This window comes from Onychostoma macrolepis, chromosome 18 (assembly GCF_012432095.1).
Source record: "Onychostoma macrolepis isolate SWU-2019 chromosome 18, ASM1243209v1, whole genome shotgun sequence".
NCBI classification, from domain to species: Eukaryota; Metazoa; Chordata; class Actinopteri; order Cypriniformes; family Cyprinidae; genus Onychostoma; species Onychostoma macrolepis.
The window spans coordinates 14,306,442-14,323,389 of NC_081172.1; the positions used below are offsets into that span (position 1 = coordinate 14,306,442).

General features: G+C 38.2%; 1 long non-coding RNA gene across 6 annotated transcripts in view; it reads right to left on the reverse strand.

Annotated features, from left to right (window-relative positions):
* The window catches only part of LOC131524548 (uncharacterized), a 129,216-nt gene that overhangs the window by 45,323 nt on the left and 66,945 nt on the right, over positions 1-16,948 (reverse strand). For 5 of the 6 annotated variants that reach the window (XR_009266999.1, XR_009267002.1, XR_009266998.1 and 2 more), the window contains one exon: positions 12,736-12,890. This is a non-coding gene — a long non-coding RNA (uncharacterized LOC131524548). Of the gene's footprint in view, positions 1-11,816; positions 12,401-12,735; positions 12,891-16,948 lie in introns of those variants that run through there. The other variant, XR_009267000.1, reaches the window with a different exon arrangement.

The window sequence follows — 16,948 nt, forward strand, 5'->3', positions numbered from 1 at the left end:
CTAGTTTTATTAGCCATTATTTGTATGTAGCACAAAATACATTTTGAGAACTTGATAACACTTAAAGCCTTTGTATAATGCATTAAATAAAAATGTATGATGTAAACTGTAATACTTTATATCTTTTCATAAATAAGAGTTAAAACACCTTGTTTCATCTGATATTGGTTATTTTTGTGTGCTCTATGAATAGACGTGTATATAAAATATATTATAACTGTGGTTACAATTATTCATGATTTCACATAATGCACTACAAGGCTTCAAGTAAAGTGTTACCAACATCCTTGTACACAAAAGATGTGAAACAAATAAAAAAATAAGCAAAGCTTGTTGGCTATTGTGTCCCATGTAAAATGCCTTTCATACCACGTAAATGTATAACAACAAAACAAACCGACATGGCATACAAAGCTACTCTAACTGTATTAGTGACACACCTATCTAATGTGTGGTTGACTCAGTACCACTAATATACTATTAATTGCTGAGATCTAAACAGGGATGTAACTCTAACCTCTAGGTGACAAGCTCAAATGATATGTTAACATCAGCCACCAGCTATGCTACCTAAGGTTACCATTTAACCGAGAAGCAGAAAGTGACACTGTCTTCCCTTACAGAGCCTCCAGACAGTATTCAGAGATTGAGCTGTCACTTTTCATGTGTGTCTTTTTTTTTCTTTCTTTCTTTTTAAACCACAGTTTGATTTAAGCATGAACACATCTGATACACTGCCAAAACCACAGTGCAAACCTCACCCTGGAGTGTAGGCATATTTATACAATGGGGGTTGGTTAAACTTAAGCCTTTTCTCCACTACAATCTCTTATTGCAGTAATCTAAACTAATAATTAGAAGTTATGTCCTCCTCTGCACAGAGCAGATCTGATGCTGAAATCTTCACAGAAGCATAACTAAAAAGGATACCCTTGTGAAATAGAAGTACACTTCAACATTTAAAAAGAGTACTTATTATGGAAATAGTATACTTTAAAATAATATACTAAGTGAAAACTGAATGTAATGTTTTAGGACACTTAACTGCATGACATTTTCACCTAAATAAAAATATATTATAGTTTAAATTTATATTAAATGCATTTGGTTTAAATTTAGAGTGCTTTTTACCCATTTAAGGAGGACTTACAGTAAGTACATCATTATATTTAATTTCATAATCATTACTTCTGTTGTCTTTGAAATATGACTGCAATTTACAAAGTTATCATAATGTCTAAAGGGGACCATTGAAATATAGTGTTACCTGAATCACAATTTTTTTTAAATAACCTGTAACTTTTGAAAAATATATGAAAGTGAATGGGAACTGACATTGTGGACCTCCAAAATGACCAAAAATGTCTGACAGCCTCTGTCCTCATTCACTAAAAAAGAATACAGGTCTCGAATGGCATGGGTAAAGAAGGACATAATTATGATTTTTGGGTGAGCTATCCCTTTAAGCACTGCATTTGGAAGACAGATGATATATTTTGATATGTAATTGGACGGAACCAACATTTCCAGCAACACACATGTGGTGTGCACTAACCTCATGAACTTCGGCCCATTAGTCTGTGTCAGCAGGCCCTATACCTTTTGAGGAACCAGGGCACCGTTTGCCATTTTTCACCTGCTTAAGAAGTGAATGACAAGTAAAGGTCTCGGCTCACAAAAACAGAGCTGCTGGTGGTCCTCTTCAAAACACCCGGAGTCGCTGCGATCAATTCACATTACTGAAAATAACCCCTGCATCCATGTCTCTCATAAACTTCTCCCTCAGACAACAACTCCACCCCCCACCACCCAACCATATTCCAGCTCCCCCCAGAGCTCTGTGACACCAGCAGGTGCTCTTTGTCATTGGACCTGCGGCACATGCTCCCAGACTCCAGAATAGCAGCCGAAGGGCCCCATCGCTCGTCCTTCAGTGCCCCCTCTTTTGTTTCACACTGTAGCTTCGGCTCAATGCCATTTTTGTTCTCACGTGTCAAAAGTTCACTATGAAATATGGCTCTCTGGAATATTCATTTTAAGTCCCATAAAAGGAGTGCACTCAAACACACATTCAACTGTGTTTTATTCTTTCTAATGACTCTTTGATAAACCTCAGCTAAGAGGAAATCCCATTCTGTAATATGAGAAAGCCATCCCGAGCTTTACATCTGCCATGAACATAACAGAACGAAAAAAGAAAAAAAAAAACACTTTCAGACTTATGCCTTACAGGTCATGGAGATAAATCTACTCGGGCCTCATTTCTAATGGTGCTGTGAATGGCAGACATCAGTGCAGTTTGTGTGAGAACATGTTGCACTTTAATGCCATCTGTAACCCAAACCAATACTGCTTTTCACAGATGCAAAGCACGCAAAAGGGAGAAACACATGCCAGGGAGCTCTGAGATGTCATACATGCAGATTAAAATGGGGAAATGTTACAGCACTGCCCGCAATGTTCACAAGTATGCTCTGCTATTTCCTGTTTGTATTTTAAGTGTTTTCTGTAAAACTTTAAATAGCCAACTTTAAATGTCCATATTACATAATGCATAAATAGGTAACGCTTTATTTTAAGGTGTCCATAATACAGAGTAACTACCTAGTTAAGTACTTAATAGTAGCTGTTGTACTTACAAGAAACAAAATGTACTTACCATGTAACTAAGTTATGGAACAGCCTGTACTTACAGTTTGTAATTATGTAGATGTAATCGGCAGCTACTGTTACACATATGTAACAGACCGAGTCTGTCACACAGTTACTTATGTAACCAAAAGATTGTTACATATGTATTGAATACTTTATACAACGTAATTATAAATGTAAGTATACAGACATAAGCTACTTAAAATAAAGTGTATCAAGATTGTACTTAAGTGTACTTCATGTGTATCTATACTGTACACCTTATCCAGCTGCACCTTAGTTTGATTTAACCCACCAGTACACAGCTAAAATACATGTAATACCTTTCTAATTACATTAAAATTACAGAATATTACACAAACATAAGCTACTTAAAATAAAGTGTATCAAGATTGTACTTAAGTGTACAAGTAGCTGTTGACCGAGTCTGTTACATATGTGTAAAAGTAGCTGCCTATTACATGTACATAATTACAAACTGTAATTAGAGGCTGTTCCATAACTTAGTTACATGGTAAGTACATTTTGTTTCATGTAAGTACAACGGCTACTACTAAGCACTTAATTAGGTAATTACTCTGTATTATGACCTTAAAATAAAGTGTTATCCATAAATTCATTTAATCTAGGGTGTCCAAATGTCCTCTTTTTTTCCGGACATGTCTTGGCCGGGACTTTTAATACATTGCACATACTGTATGAATAGTTGTATGCTTTGACTGTTATTTCTCTCACGCCACGATTGGTCCATTATGTGCAATGCCTGCATGCTAGTGGTCAAAATTATTTTCAGTCATTACCTACTCTAAGTATGAAAACAATAGGAAAACAAAGCCAAACCCTGGACATTTTAGGCAATTTAGAAATTTCGGCTGGGATTGGCTCCCTTTCAATTTATTCCAAACCTGTAAGACCTTTGTTCATCTTCGGAACACAAATTAAAATATTTTTGATGAAATCCGAGAGCTTTCTGACCCTGCATAGAAAGCAATGTAACTGATACGTTCAAGGCCCAGAAAGGTAGTAAAAACATTGATAAAATAGTCCATATGAGATCAGTGGTTCGATCTGAATTTTATGAAGCTACAAGAATACTATATTTGTGCACAAAGAAAACAAAAATAAATTTCTTCCGTGTCAGTCTTCGATGTGCGTTTTTCATAAATTTTCATTTTTTGGGTGAACTATCCCTTTAAACTAGAGCCCTGCATGCGCCTCAAATCTAGGCCCTAGCCCAGCCCTGGTCCGAGACGCTCAGGCCCTAGCCCAGCCCTTGTCCGACAGCTTATCAGAATTCTCAGCCTGTGTCCGACCCGAGCCCGTCTTTTTTTGCCCCCTTCCCCCAAAACAGCTTATACTACTGTTTCAGCTATTAAAAATAGTTCAGTTTTGCATGTAATTGTTCATTAAATGTACGTTTTTTTTTTTTTTTTTAACTAATGACCAAGCGGCGAGTGACAGACAGTGAGTTGATTATAGCCTATATTTGATCAATCCTTCTCAAATAATCACGACTTGTATAAAATAAAATCTATAGATATAAAACAGCTCAAGCATATCACAATGTTAGTTTAAATGTTTAACCTATATAAATGTGTGCTGTTAGACACATATTCAATTGTTTGTGCGGAGAAGAGCTAAAGTGCACTTTACAGGACATGGAGGCATCAGCGCGATCACTTGCATTGGAAACATCTTAAAATACATTGTCATTTTTGCTCATAAAGGCAAAATAAATACATCATTCGGAACGGCAAAGGGTCTACTTTTATTTGTGTGCACTCACAATATCAACAAAATGTTGTGCTTTTATAAAATAAAGAAAACAAACAGGATGTGCTTTCTGCGGTCTTGAGCAGGAGCGCTTCACAATGATGAACTGAAACTCAGTGAATACTTGCCTCACAGACTTGATAAATATATTTATAGAAAGCTTCAAATTACTACTTTAAAACGAAATAATTCAAATCGAAAACAAAATTCTTTCATTATAAAATCCGTAATGAGGAGATGAGGAACATCAACTTCATCTTTGCGACACTGACTCAGAAAACAGTTTATTAATAAATAATTAAAATATCTCCTTACTATTTCGCCCCCGACACATTCATGGTAATTACTTTTGCCGGTGCTTTGCAGCAAGCTTTAGCCTATTGCGCGCGTTTGAATGAAGAACTCTTCCAGCTGCGCTGAAGGTACTCACTGCTGCTGCTGCTGGCTGGGACACTAAACACCGTCCAAGCGGCTCTTGATAGTTGTGGTAGCACGGTCTCGTGTTGTTTCCACAGCGCGGCAAATTTTTTTCATCACCATAATTCATGGATGTCTAAAATATAAAAATAAGGAGAAGACCAAATCAGGCTCAGCCTGCGTCTGAGCTATGACTTGAAAATTGGCCCGCAACCCGGCCCTAGGGGCCTAAATAAGTCACCGCCCATCGGGCCCAGGCTGAAATGCAGGGCTCTACTTTAAATTTTGGTACTGTTACTGTATACTAAAAGAAATGTCACGAAATAATTACATATTAAGTAGGGCTGTTAAATTATTTTTTAATAAATGTAATTATATGAGTCAATTGATTTAACTAAACTGCAAGTAATTGCTTGTATCAATATTTTTTCTCAACATTTTTTTTAATTCAAAGACAATGTGGCAGAAGAAAGCATTAAATACAGAATTTAGATGTCATGCTAAAGCACTAACATATTACATACAGTATTTTGTTTTAACCATACAATTTTTTATTTTTATTTTCTAAATATCCTTGTGTTTTTTTTCCCTCCTCTGCTGCTCCTAGTTTGCCCTCTGATTTAATTTGTTTTGTTGGTTTGCTGTTCTCCTTGGAGAGCGCTTGTTCCAACGCACACGCAAAACTAGGTGTTCTTGTAGCACAAGGGCATGAACATGGAGTCCCATTCACCTTGTGTTTCAGTGCTATTTCTCTCACCCATAGTGGCCCCTAAAAATCAATAGAAGTTCAAGATCTAACTGTGTCTGGGGCACAGATGTACACAACTGTGTGTACAAGTTCAGCTGAGGACAAGCAGCCACAGAGGATTCGTCCGCAGCCATATTATTTCCTACGTGACAACTGTACAGAGAGCGCGTGAGTGATTTGCTCACTCGGAGAGTAGGAAATGAGAAATTTTATGGCATCTGGAAACCAACACCATACTTTCCTCCCTCTCCATCCATGTCACTTCCATTTATTTACACCTCTTACAGACGGGCTTTGCATCCGCACTACAAAGTCTATGTAACCACGAAATAGAGTCTGACCCTTTGGTATTTGCATGCTCCTTTCTAAACACCACCACGGCCGACATCAGCATTCATGAATAATTGCGCAGATCGTATACCCTTGGTTAGCGGTGGGCGGACACGGGAACGGAGCATGTAGCCACAGCTTTGATGTGGAATTGTAACCGCATAGAGCAAGAGCTCGCAGACTAACAAGCACTCGCAGCCCAGTGTGTATGTCACAGGGGGAGGGAGTCGCAGTGCAGGGCACATTCATCAAAGAGAAGCTGAGCTGATGGAACCTAAGTGCAGTGTCATCACAAGGAAAAGGCTTGATAATCACTCATGTTGGAGTGGGATCTGCACAGGCCAGGGGAAATCAATAGTAGTTCACTGGACAGCAGCCTAGACAAAACAATCCAGAGGGTGTGTCTCATTCCACTCCTGACGTCAATCAGTATATTGTGAGCACTATAATTCAGCCACTGGTAAGAGCCTTGACCTACTAAATACTGGGACACCGATGGTTCAATTACCTACATTGTGATCGTGAGGTCGAATGTTAAAACGTAGCTGATATCTACCAACAAAAGGGCTGTATAGCACGCTATATTTGTTTATCAAGTGCCTTTGCTGAAGCTGTTAAAAAATTGCAATGCCAATATGCTCAAAATAAAATTATAAATAAATTGTACAATTTACAATTTAATTGTATAATTTAATTTATAATTAACTTATAATAAAAAACATAAAATATCATTTAAAATTGTAAAAATAAATGATTTGTTTATTAAATATAATCTACGATTAATATAAAATTATAAATTAAATAGACAATACAGACAGATACTATGAATGATAATTAATGTAAAATAATATTTAAAATGATAAAATACAAAATATTAGTTTATCAAACTCATACTAATGTACCATTAATATTAAAAAGACTGACTGAATTAATATAAATACAGACGTACAGATGGACAGATGGATGGGCAGAAAGACAGACAGATATGAATGTCTTAATTTTGAATCTACTTCCTTACATTCCAATTTGCTACCCTGTATCCTGTCTAGTACCTCAATTTAAATAGTTTATAATGATTAAATAAAAGTCATACTAATGGACAATTAATATAAAGAAAACTTATAGATTAGATACACTAATTGGCTTATACTTATATTTGTAGAGCTCTGATGACCACAAAGACATTTCCTGGAAGTGAATATAGTGAGCAGCCAATGCTCATTGATTTTTATGGTGTATTCATTCTCATTTCGATTTTGTCAGTGGAACAGCCCTATATTGTTCCCTGGATAGTGCACTTACTACTAAACTAGGTAGTACTAGGGAATGGACTGAGACACACCCACAGGCCTCACAGTCCATCAGTCCAGATGAACCCTGTCCACTAAACTAAATTCAAGATGAAATAAAAGCATTACACACACTCAATAAAAGGGTGTTGTTAAACCCAACATAATCCAGGAGTTTGTTTGTTAAGGTTAATTTGAAATTGACATGCAGCTGTGGGAAATCCCTTTTTAAATGTTATGTGAACACCAAGCAAACACTCCCAATAATGGGAAACCTACATGGTCTTAGAAATGGTCAAAAAATCAATTAAAAATAACACATTTAATCATCCATTTAACAAAACACTCTTTTTTTCAAGATGCATGATATGTAATACATTCCCCCCACCCCTCTTGGCCACATCTAGCTGAACTCCGAACGTTCTCTGGTTCTGCCTCTTCAAACATTTTTAAAAGAACCATCAATCTTTTTTTCAGGAAAAGACTTTGTTTTGGTCATTCAGAATTCTTGTCTTGAAAGAGAGCCATGACTCAAGTGGACTGTACGATTACAAATCTCTCTGAGCAGTACATGCTTAACTACAGCAATGGGAAAAGGTGGAGAGGGTCTCTCCATTCTAAGTTGTGGTTGACCTCATTCGGTTTTGGCTCTCACTTGAAGAAAATAACTTTCATCTTTTCTCGCTATGGCTCTGTGCTTTTAGAGGCAAAAAAGGGAGGCAAACAAAACACTGGCGACCAATTGCAGCCTCTCAAGTTGTCCGTCTTAAGACTATTCAACCGAGTCTAAAGAATTTCATTCTGTTTAATGCTGCTATTGAATTTATGTCTTTCCTATTAAGTCTTAATATACAAATTTACCAAAATTACTCTGTCTCTATACAGTACATTCACTAAATAGTAGTTTTATGGACAACAGTTTTTAAATGCACTTTTATATGTCCACTTTATTTATATCAATATTATAATATATAACAACAAGGATTAATATTTAATTACAATTAATTGCATCTTACAAATTATTTGCATGTTGTTCATCACTAAGTACTGAGTTTCCGCATATCAATTCAACAGCTGATTCTTCTATAAAACTGAATAATTCATGAACCGTTTCTCCAAGAACCGATCGTCTTTACGTGCCATAACAGAGAAATCATTCAAAGTAGGACTGTCATGAGATGACACTTTGCACTTCCAATGGGAAACTGCTGTTGCGTGTCCCGTGTTGGCTGAAGACATGACAAAACGCTGAATGGAGAGGAAAAACGGGGAGGGGGGAAAATGGATCAATACTGCTCGGGAAATAAGGTAGAAAAGGTTATTTACTTGACATTGATCCGTTGCCTCGGCAGCAGAGCCGGTCCAGCGTCTCTTTTGTTAACCTTTAAGCCTGAGTGTACTCACAAACGATAGGGGAGTCCACTAACAGGTGTAAATTATGGATCGAAGGAGGTCGCCATACCTCTGTCACTGCCTGGTGCCTGTGTACTTACAGCCCTGAAGAAATTTAAACATCAATAGGGATAATAAGGACAAATTTATCACACTCAGGTCCTGAAGTCCCACTGCCAGGTCTGCCCGGCGTCCTGAGCAAATGTTTCTCAATCTTAGCCTCAATTGATTCAGACATTCTTTTTCCCCTCAAGGATGATCAATTGTGACACAGCGCATTTCCTTTCACTCATTGTGCATGGCTCTTTGTCAGGGGGAAAATACAGACTGCTAATTTGTTTTCTTTCTTTTTACAACGTGAATGCCTTAATCATTTTAAAATAAGAATGCAATTCATGGGATTAATCACGTGTACGTGATCAGCACAAAGGGAAAATGAAAGGATTTCATTTATTTTCATAAATGATGATACAGTATATCGCTTTTTGTGTATGGTAAAGAAAAGATTGTGAGATTGTAATATTAGAAACATGATTTGAAGGTAAGTGTGTACTATACTCAAATACGGAGAAAACAATGCTGCTTCACATATATACTTGCAAAGTGTACATCAAATAGACCGGACTACAAAGAATAAAATGCACACATATATATATTGGTTAATTACTATAACATATTCTTTTTTTTTAAGGAGGCATTTAGAAATGTTCTTACAAAACATAGTGACATTTTAGAGCGGAACAAATACAAATCTTTATTGAGTCATTCTGTAATTTACCAGCTAAAAAATGTTTAATTTAAGAAACTAATCTCTCTCTACTCATTTTAGTGTGAATTCCTGGTTTATTGAACTATTAACAGTGGCTTCCATATCTAAATAGCTAGTCATTTCCATTTCCAAAGCAAGCCTCAGGCTAAAACACATCTGAATCAGTCAGAGCTAAATCGAAGTTTTGATCAATCTCAGACCACATAACATGCTAATGTTAGCCATTGAGAACATCATACTAATCCAAGCAAAGGGCACTGGGTTACCTTCATAAAAACACCAAGACATGCCGACAACGGATATTCCTGGCAAGCCCTCACAAGCCAAGGGTGCTGTAACTCTAACCCGGCTGTTACTAACTATTGGCTGAACGTCTTGCTTGGACCCTTCCCAGCCTTCATCTTCCAACATCCATCATGTTCTTTTTTTGTGAGGGAAGATGGCACAGACCTGATGCATTGGGTGAGAGACTATTTGTCCTTCCATATGCTGGATCTTGTAAGCCGCTGTATGCTATCCTGCCAAATTTTGTCCCGTGCCAGCGAAGGACACATGTTTTTACAACACAAAGTTTGGCAACCGGTCAAACGGCGGACCTGCGATTTAGGGCTTTCCAAGGTTCAGCATGGCTGCACGGGTCATTGGGAGAGATTTTAAAAATGTTCACGAAACACACCTGAAAGTGCACATAAAAATGTTCTTTGAAGACAAAAAAATACACAATGAAGTTTTAATATTTAACCATCTGCAATGGGTCTGCAAAGTGCATTCTGTGTTTTTCTTGGTCAACAAATTCACTTTACAATCTCCTGCGAAAAACGGACACGTCCACAAACACAAAGTCGCAGGAAAAAATATTAGAATGCTAACATGCTTTTGCTTTCAAGAGTAAATGCAGAGATTACCTTGCTATTGAGATCAACCCCAGTCACCCCATTTTGCAATAAAAAAGGGGGTAAAATCTAATATTAAGTGTCAAGGCCTCAGAGGCAGGGAAAGCACTTTGAGTATTCAGTCGGTGTATCCGGGTGATTCATTTTCACGGAGGAAGCAAGCCCATGGGGTGAGGTGACCCCAAGAAGCCAAGAAATTTGTTTTTCCTTTCCTTCCTGCTCCCTTCTGGACTGCCTATATCTCACTTCCTGGAAGTACCTGTCCCTCTCACTCACTCTCAAGGACCCAGCCAATCTCCCTTTGTAAATAGAACTATGTTTTATAATTCTCTCTCTCTCCAAGATGACCGTATCAATAATGCAGGGGAACTGCATCTGTCCGGAGTGATGAGATTATTTTTCTGATTTGGCCTGACAGTTATGGTAATAGTTTGCCAAACAATCTACTCTGGCGACAATGACCACAGATTACAGCTGTTTTTAAAACAGCGTGGCTGAGGAGAGCTCCATGATTGATTGCACATGAAGAGACAGAGGCGGGCAATTTGGCCCCAGCATCTCACTTGCTTTTAACTCCACTGATACTGAAATAATCTCTTTCGTTTATCCATTTGGGGAAATGCACAATACGGAGGGCTGCGGGTCTAAAATAGTCTGACGGCAACAAGTGTGCTACTATTGAAGAAAAATAGCCTTGTGTTGTTTTTGATAACCCATGTAAAAGACATTATAATGAACTTTGTAAACCTTGGAGATTTCAAGGCCCGCTACGCCTGAAATGCATTCTTTAAATATTTAGTTATACTAACAGTGTGTTCACACTTCAGATTTTCCCTTTAACCTGCATGTCATTAGCTAATATGCTTGTTTATGTATATTGAATAGGAGATGACATGAATGAAAGAGCATATTGAAGTTGGAGGCTGCTGCTTCGATGGTACAGATCAGAGTCGGGTGTTTCTTTAACTATGTGCAAAATGCCCAGTTGACGTTAATAAATATATCCTCTTAAAACACACTTTTTAAACTCTCACTAGTTCAATTTGCTGACTAACAATGTCCAAAAGTGTACATACAGCACATGCAACACAGAAGATTTGTCATTTTATTAAAAAAAAAAAAAAAAGTCATAAGCATTTCCACCATATCTCAGATGTATTATATTTAACAGCATTTTGTGTTGGAAATGACATTCTACATACAAATAATAATAAATATTAAAAAGGGTTTATGATGATTTTACACTTAGTTTGATATGTAGTATTATATGTAATCATTTATATTTTTAAAATTTTTTCACTGGCTGTCACTTCCTCTTAACCTCTTTGTCAAAATTAAAAAGTAAGCATTCAGAACTTTTGATGTAATAAATGTCCAGAAGACAGTATGAAATAATTACTGGAAGGACAATCTGTGACATTTCTTAAACACAAAAAAAAAAAAAAAAAAAAACTTTGAATTTAGTTTCACTATATTTAACAATGTACTTCACTATATTGCCGTCGTGCAATACAAGCTCTATTGTTACAAAGCTTATCCTTGAGTCATCACAGTTGCTGACATTTATATAAAGTACAGTAATAGCCATTTATGACTTAGTAATTCCTCTGAATCGGCTCAAAGCCCTTGAGGTTAGAGACTATCAAAGACCAACATCCGTTAAAAAAAGGCAATAATCCACCTTTAACTGTGCTAACAAGTCCACCAAGCCCAAGGCCTGAGGTCTAGAACAGGCACTGTACAGGTCACAAAGCAGGTTAAGAAGCTATAATAAGCCACTACAATAATGTGACTCAGGCCCAGTGAATAAAACATGACTGTAATCCACTTCTTGGCCTAAGAGGTCTCAAAAAGGCAAGGATGGCACTTGTCAGACATCATGACCTAATTACTTCCATAAATAAATGATCATACTTTTCAATTTAAAGTTGCATGCTGTGCTGGGAACTGAAACTGAATTAAAACGAACATCATCGGGAGGTTTGTGATAGCTATAGTGTTTAACATGTGCAAAAAAATAACAACGGAAACAGAAAAGAACCTGGATATATAGATTTTCCTGCATTGCGTCAAGACTGTTAGCATTCCAGGATCTTCTCCCCATCCCTGAATGTTTGTTCTCCAAAACATTGGCAGGCTGAGAGCAGAGAGGCTCATGTTTTATTAATGACACATTAGGAGTAACACCAATCGGCTAATATAAATTTGCATATTTATTAAAAAGAAGACATTTGTGATTAATGGGATTTTTCTATGCTACATGGAAATGAGGTGAAAACTGTTGGTGAGTAAATCCCTGATCTTGGCTTTAAGATGTGGCCCTGCTTAAGGTTCTTAAGCATCTACATTCATAATACTAACTCAACTGGCCCTTCAGAACAATATAAAAACAGCACCATAAACCGCAGCGCACGGTTCACACAATCACTATGTGGCGTCTCCTGCGAGCCTTGTAAATAAAGACACTCTCACCTGCTCATTATGCAGCCACCCATGCTTCAAATACTCCAGGAGTATCACCGGATTTAGTCGGCGGTGTATTATGCTGCAGATCCCAAGTGGGCTGAGAGAAAGACAGAAGTTGGAGTGGGTTTAGAGGACCCGTCTGCCATCGATTCAAATCTGTCCTATAAAAGAGTAAAAACAGAGAGAGAGGGGGAAGAAAAAACAGAATAAGAAATTGTCTTGACGACAAGGACATTGTCAGATAAGTGGAGAAGGGCAGTCAGAGAGCTATTTAGAGCGCCGGTAAATGGCCTTTTTACCATTCCGGCTCCCCCTCTCCGCTCCCTCCTCCTCTGTTTGGGGATGGCATTAGAGACTGGAGACTGACATACATTTTTTATAGCTTCATAAAGTCGTCCAATGACCAGGTCACCCTTCTCATAACTAGGGAGCAGAACGCTTGAAAAAAGCCATTCATCACTGTGAAAGGGCCTGCTTGTCCAAGCGCCTTCAAACATGCACAGAGTCTGGCGAGAGACGCTCAGCGCAAATGCTAACGTACTTCTGCCGCTAATGCCAGATGACCTTCTCACATCTATTAGCAGGCTGGCTGACGCAGAGGGCAGACACGTGCCCCGCTTGTCTCCTGCTAAAATCTCAACCGCAAAGATTACAAATACCACGCGTGATTCCACATATCAGCATAAGCGTCGTGAGGAAAAGGTAGCAGGAACGCCTGATGTGGTTTCAAATGAAATGCACAAATAAACACGGTATGGGGATGCGTCCTTCCGTCTGACGATTTATTCGGATTTTAAGGGAAGTGCATGACATGCCTTTTAAGTATGTCCCCTTTGATTTGGCAAGCCAGAAGGACCTCCAGTACAGAATTGGAACGCCCCTCGCAGAGAAACCATCACACCACCGCAGCCCATTAGTGGGCAATTAGTGACAGCTGGTGGGTTGTCAGGCTGGTAATGGGCTCAAAAGGAATACCCGAGGAATACAGAAAACAATAGAGGGAACACGGCGAGAAAGCGAAACGGGAGCGTTTAAGAAACGGATTATGTTCGAAACGTGCGCGTCGTACATTGTGCCGTCTTTTATTTTCGTCTTCCGCACTAGGGGATCCATAGCAGACAAATGTTTTAATTTAGTCGCTGAGGCAGAAAGTGTTTCCAATAATCATGCTGTCACAACACCCAGACGTGAGTGTCCAATCCTGCCAGACTCCCAAAATGTGTAATTATCAGCTCAAAATGATCATGTATAAGATGCCTTATGCTATGGTATTCATTCCAACCCGAGTTGTGTGGGAGTGAATGTGGCGGGTTTAAAGAGAGACCTACTTTCGAAGGTAGAACAAAACAAGCATGTGAGGTGCGGGAAACAACAGCGTCTGGATGTTTCAAGTCCATTTTCAAATGCAATAGTCCCTTGGTCCATGAAAAGAAATAGGCTGCAGTTCTACGGCATTGTGTCCATCAGATCGCTCAGGCTTTTTCGCCTGTTTTTCATTTCAAATGGTGTGGCTGAACTTTGAGGGGCCCGAGAGGCAAGCTGAGGGCGAGAGATATAAGTCCTTTAATAATTTATTTAAGAGGCCAGAAAAAAAAGCAGCCAAGGGGAACAAATAGTGTTTCTCCCAGAACCAGGACCCCTCTGACCCCTGCGTGACGTACCTGCAGCGGCCCCGGCCCCATCACATTAGCGAAATTCTTATTTGATGGCATTTTAATATTCTGCCTTGATGACTTTTTAGCAACATTTACTTTCGGCAGTCTCTGGCGCTTCCCCCGGAGGAAATGAAACATGTCAAAACCCATTACGAAAAAATCAAAATTTAAATACCTCGGCCGTGTTAGTAGTAATACACACAATCCCTGCCGCTCAGAGGCAGGGGCGCACAAACACTCATCTGCTTGCCGGCTCGTAATGAGTCTGTTTGATGGGGAAGCGATTTGTGGGTCACCAAGCATACGTTACAGATCCAATTTAACCCTTGATTGCTTGTACTCTGGAGGGCTGGGGGAAATGTGTTATTGAAATTTAATACCAGATCATTTCTGTTTTTTTCTTCCCGGTCCCCCCACCCTCTCCTCCCGCGTTGGCACAAAGGTGTGCTAATACGCCTCCCAGTGCAGTGTGGTATCGGCGGAGGAGACTGAGATGCAATGAGGGAGAAGTAAAAGTGCGGCCGATGGAGAGAAACAAAGACAATTTTATGCATGAACGCTAGGCCAGCCTCCTCCCGGGGTCTTGCTAAACACCAATCCAATTAGCCCCCGAAGACGCCACAATGGTTTCCGACTCAATTGAGTTTTGGCTTTTCCATCATGTGATTTATGACTTTTACAATGCTGTTATTTCTGTGGCGCTGCGATCGGCTTGTGCGACAGATATGCCGCGTAGCAATTTCACAGACACGCAGACGGCTGCGGGAACAGACAGATAGAATGCTGTAATGTGGCAGCATGCAAATGTCTGCTGGTTAGTCTTTAAGGGAAAAGAGAGAGAAAGGCCGGGCTTTTTACCCTGCGTGACATCTGACAGGATATGAGGGTGACAGCAGACAACAATGAGAGGAAGCAGTAGTGTTATTAAGTGAGCCTATGTCAAGGGCAAAGAAAGTCAACCACCACTTGACAACGTAACTAGAAAGTTTGTTTTTTGTTTTTTCAAGCACCTTCATCTGCCTGTCAGGTGAACGAGTACAACTGCAACTGTTGAAGTGATGAAAGAACAATAATGATGGTTAAAGGTGAAGTGTGTCATTTCTTTACCACTAATATCACCAAACTGAACTACAAAAATAATGACGGTTTACAAGCACTCCCTGATCTGAAACATGATTTACAGAAATTTAAAAACATTGACTATTCATTCATTCATTTGTTCTAGGTTCTGTCATTTCTATGGATTTTTTTAATTTTAATTATTATTTATTTAAACAAATAGTAATATAATCCTTCATTCGGATGGATGGATGGATGGATGGATGGATGGATGGATGGATGGATGGATGGACGGACGGACGGACAGACAGATATAAATGTATCAGTTTTGGTTAAAATAGGATATTGAATTGTTCGTACTCATTTTAACATATTTTTCCCCATCTAGATTATATTTACTGTCATCTAACTTTCACTGAACATTAATCTTTAAAAACAATAACAATTTAGTAACACTGTTAAATATAGTCTTTAGAAAATTTTAAAATGAATATACATTTTTTTAATAAAACGGATAGTTCCGGTCCTTGATTCTGATTGGTTGAGCCGTGTTCGAAGCTGTTGTAAATTACTCTACAAACATACACCTTTGTTTATGTTAGTGTGTTGCTCGGCAATCACTTTGTTGCAACCACAACCGCTGAACTACATTGTTTGGCGGAATAATAATGTTTTTATTAATATCATTACATTTTTTTTTTTTTTGTGAATTTTGTGAAACCTTGCTACATATATGGAATAACCGTTTTATAAAAGCAATAAGCCCAATGAAGCTGTGGTTTACAGTGAATTTATAACAGCTAAGCATCGTGCGTCGTGCCTAACAATGCCCCTTAGCTGTTATAAATTCACTGTAAACCATGGCTTCTTGAGACTTATTGCTTTTTTATATTGTACATTATAACGTTGTTATATCTTTACTATTTAAAACTATATATTTTAGTTTTTATTATTTTGTTTTTAATTTATTTAGTAAATAACAATATTTTAACACTGAATGTATTACACATTTCAGTTTTAATAAAACAAATAATTAAAAAAAACATGTAATGAATGACAACACTACAACCTAACCGTAGCCCTAACTGAACAATAAAAGTTGCAGAAATTATAACAATAGCAAACTACTACAACAATAAGACGAAGAAGAAAACAAACTATTGTTTTTAAATGTAAACAATGAGAAAAGGCATGCACACAACACGATTAATCTTCTTTCCTGTGTCCTCCCTCTCTCTCTATTTCTTTTTTTCCTGGAAGTTCTAAGCACATCTGTTCTTTTGAAAGCCTCTCTCAGTAAAACATCAAACACTAAGAACCGAGTTTTGTAGTGAGGGACTACAGAAAGTTGAGTCAGGAATATCTCTCTTGTTTCAGCATCCTTTCAGTCCTCTTTGATGATGAATCAAACAAAATGGAAAGTGTTCCTTTTTCCTACACCCAAGCCTTCTTTCCTCTGACAAACCTTTTTGTCTCAATTACTTGTTCGCTATTGTCTGTTTTTC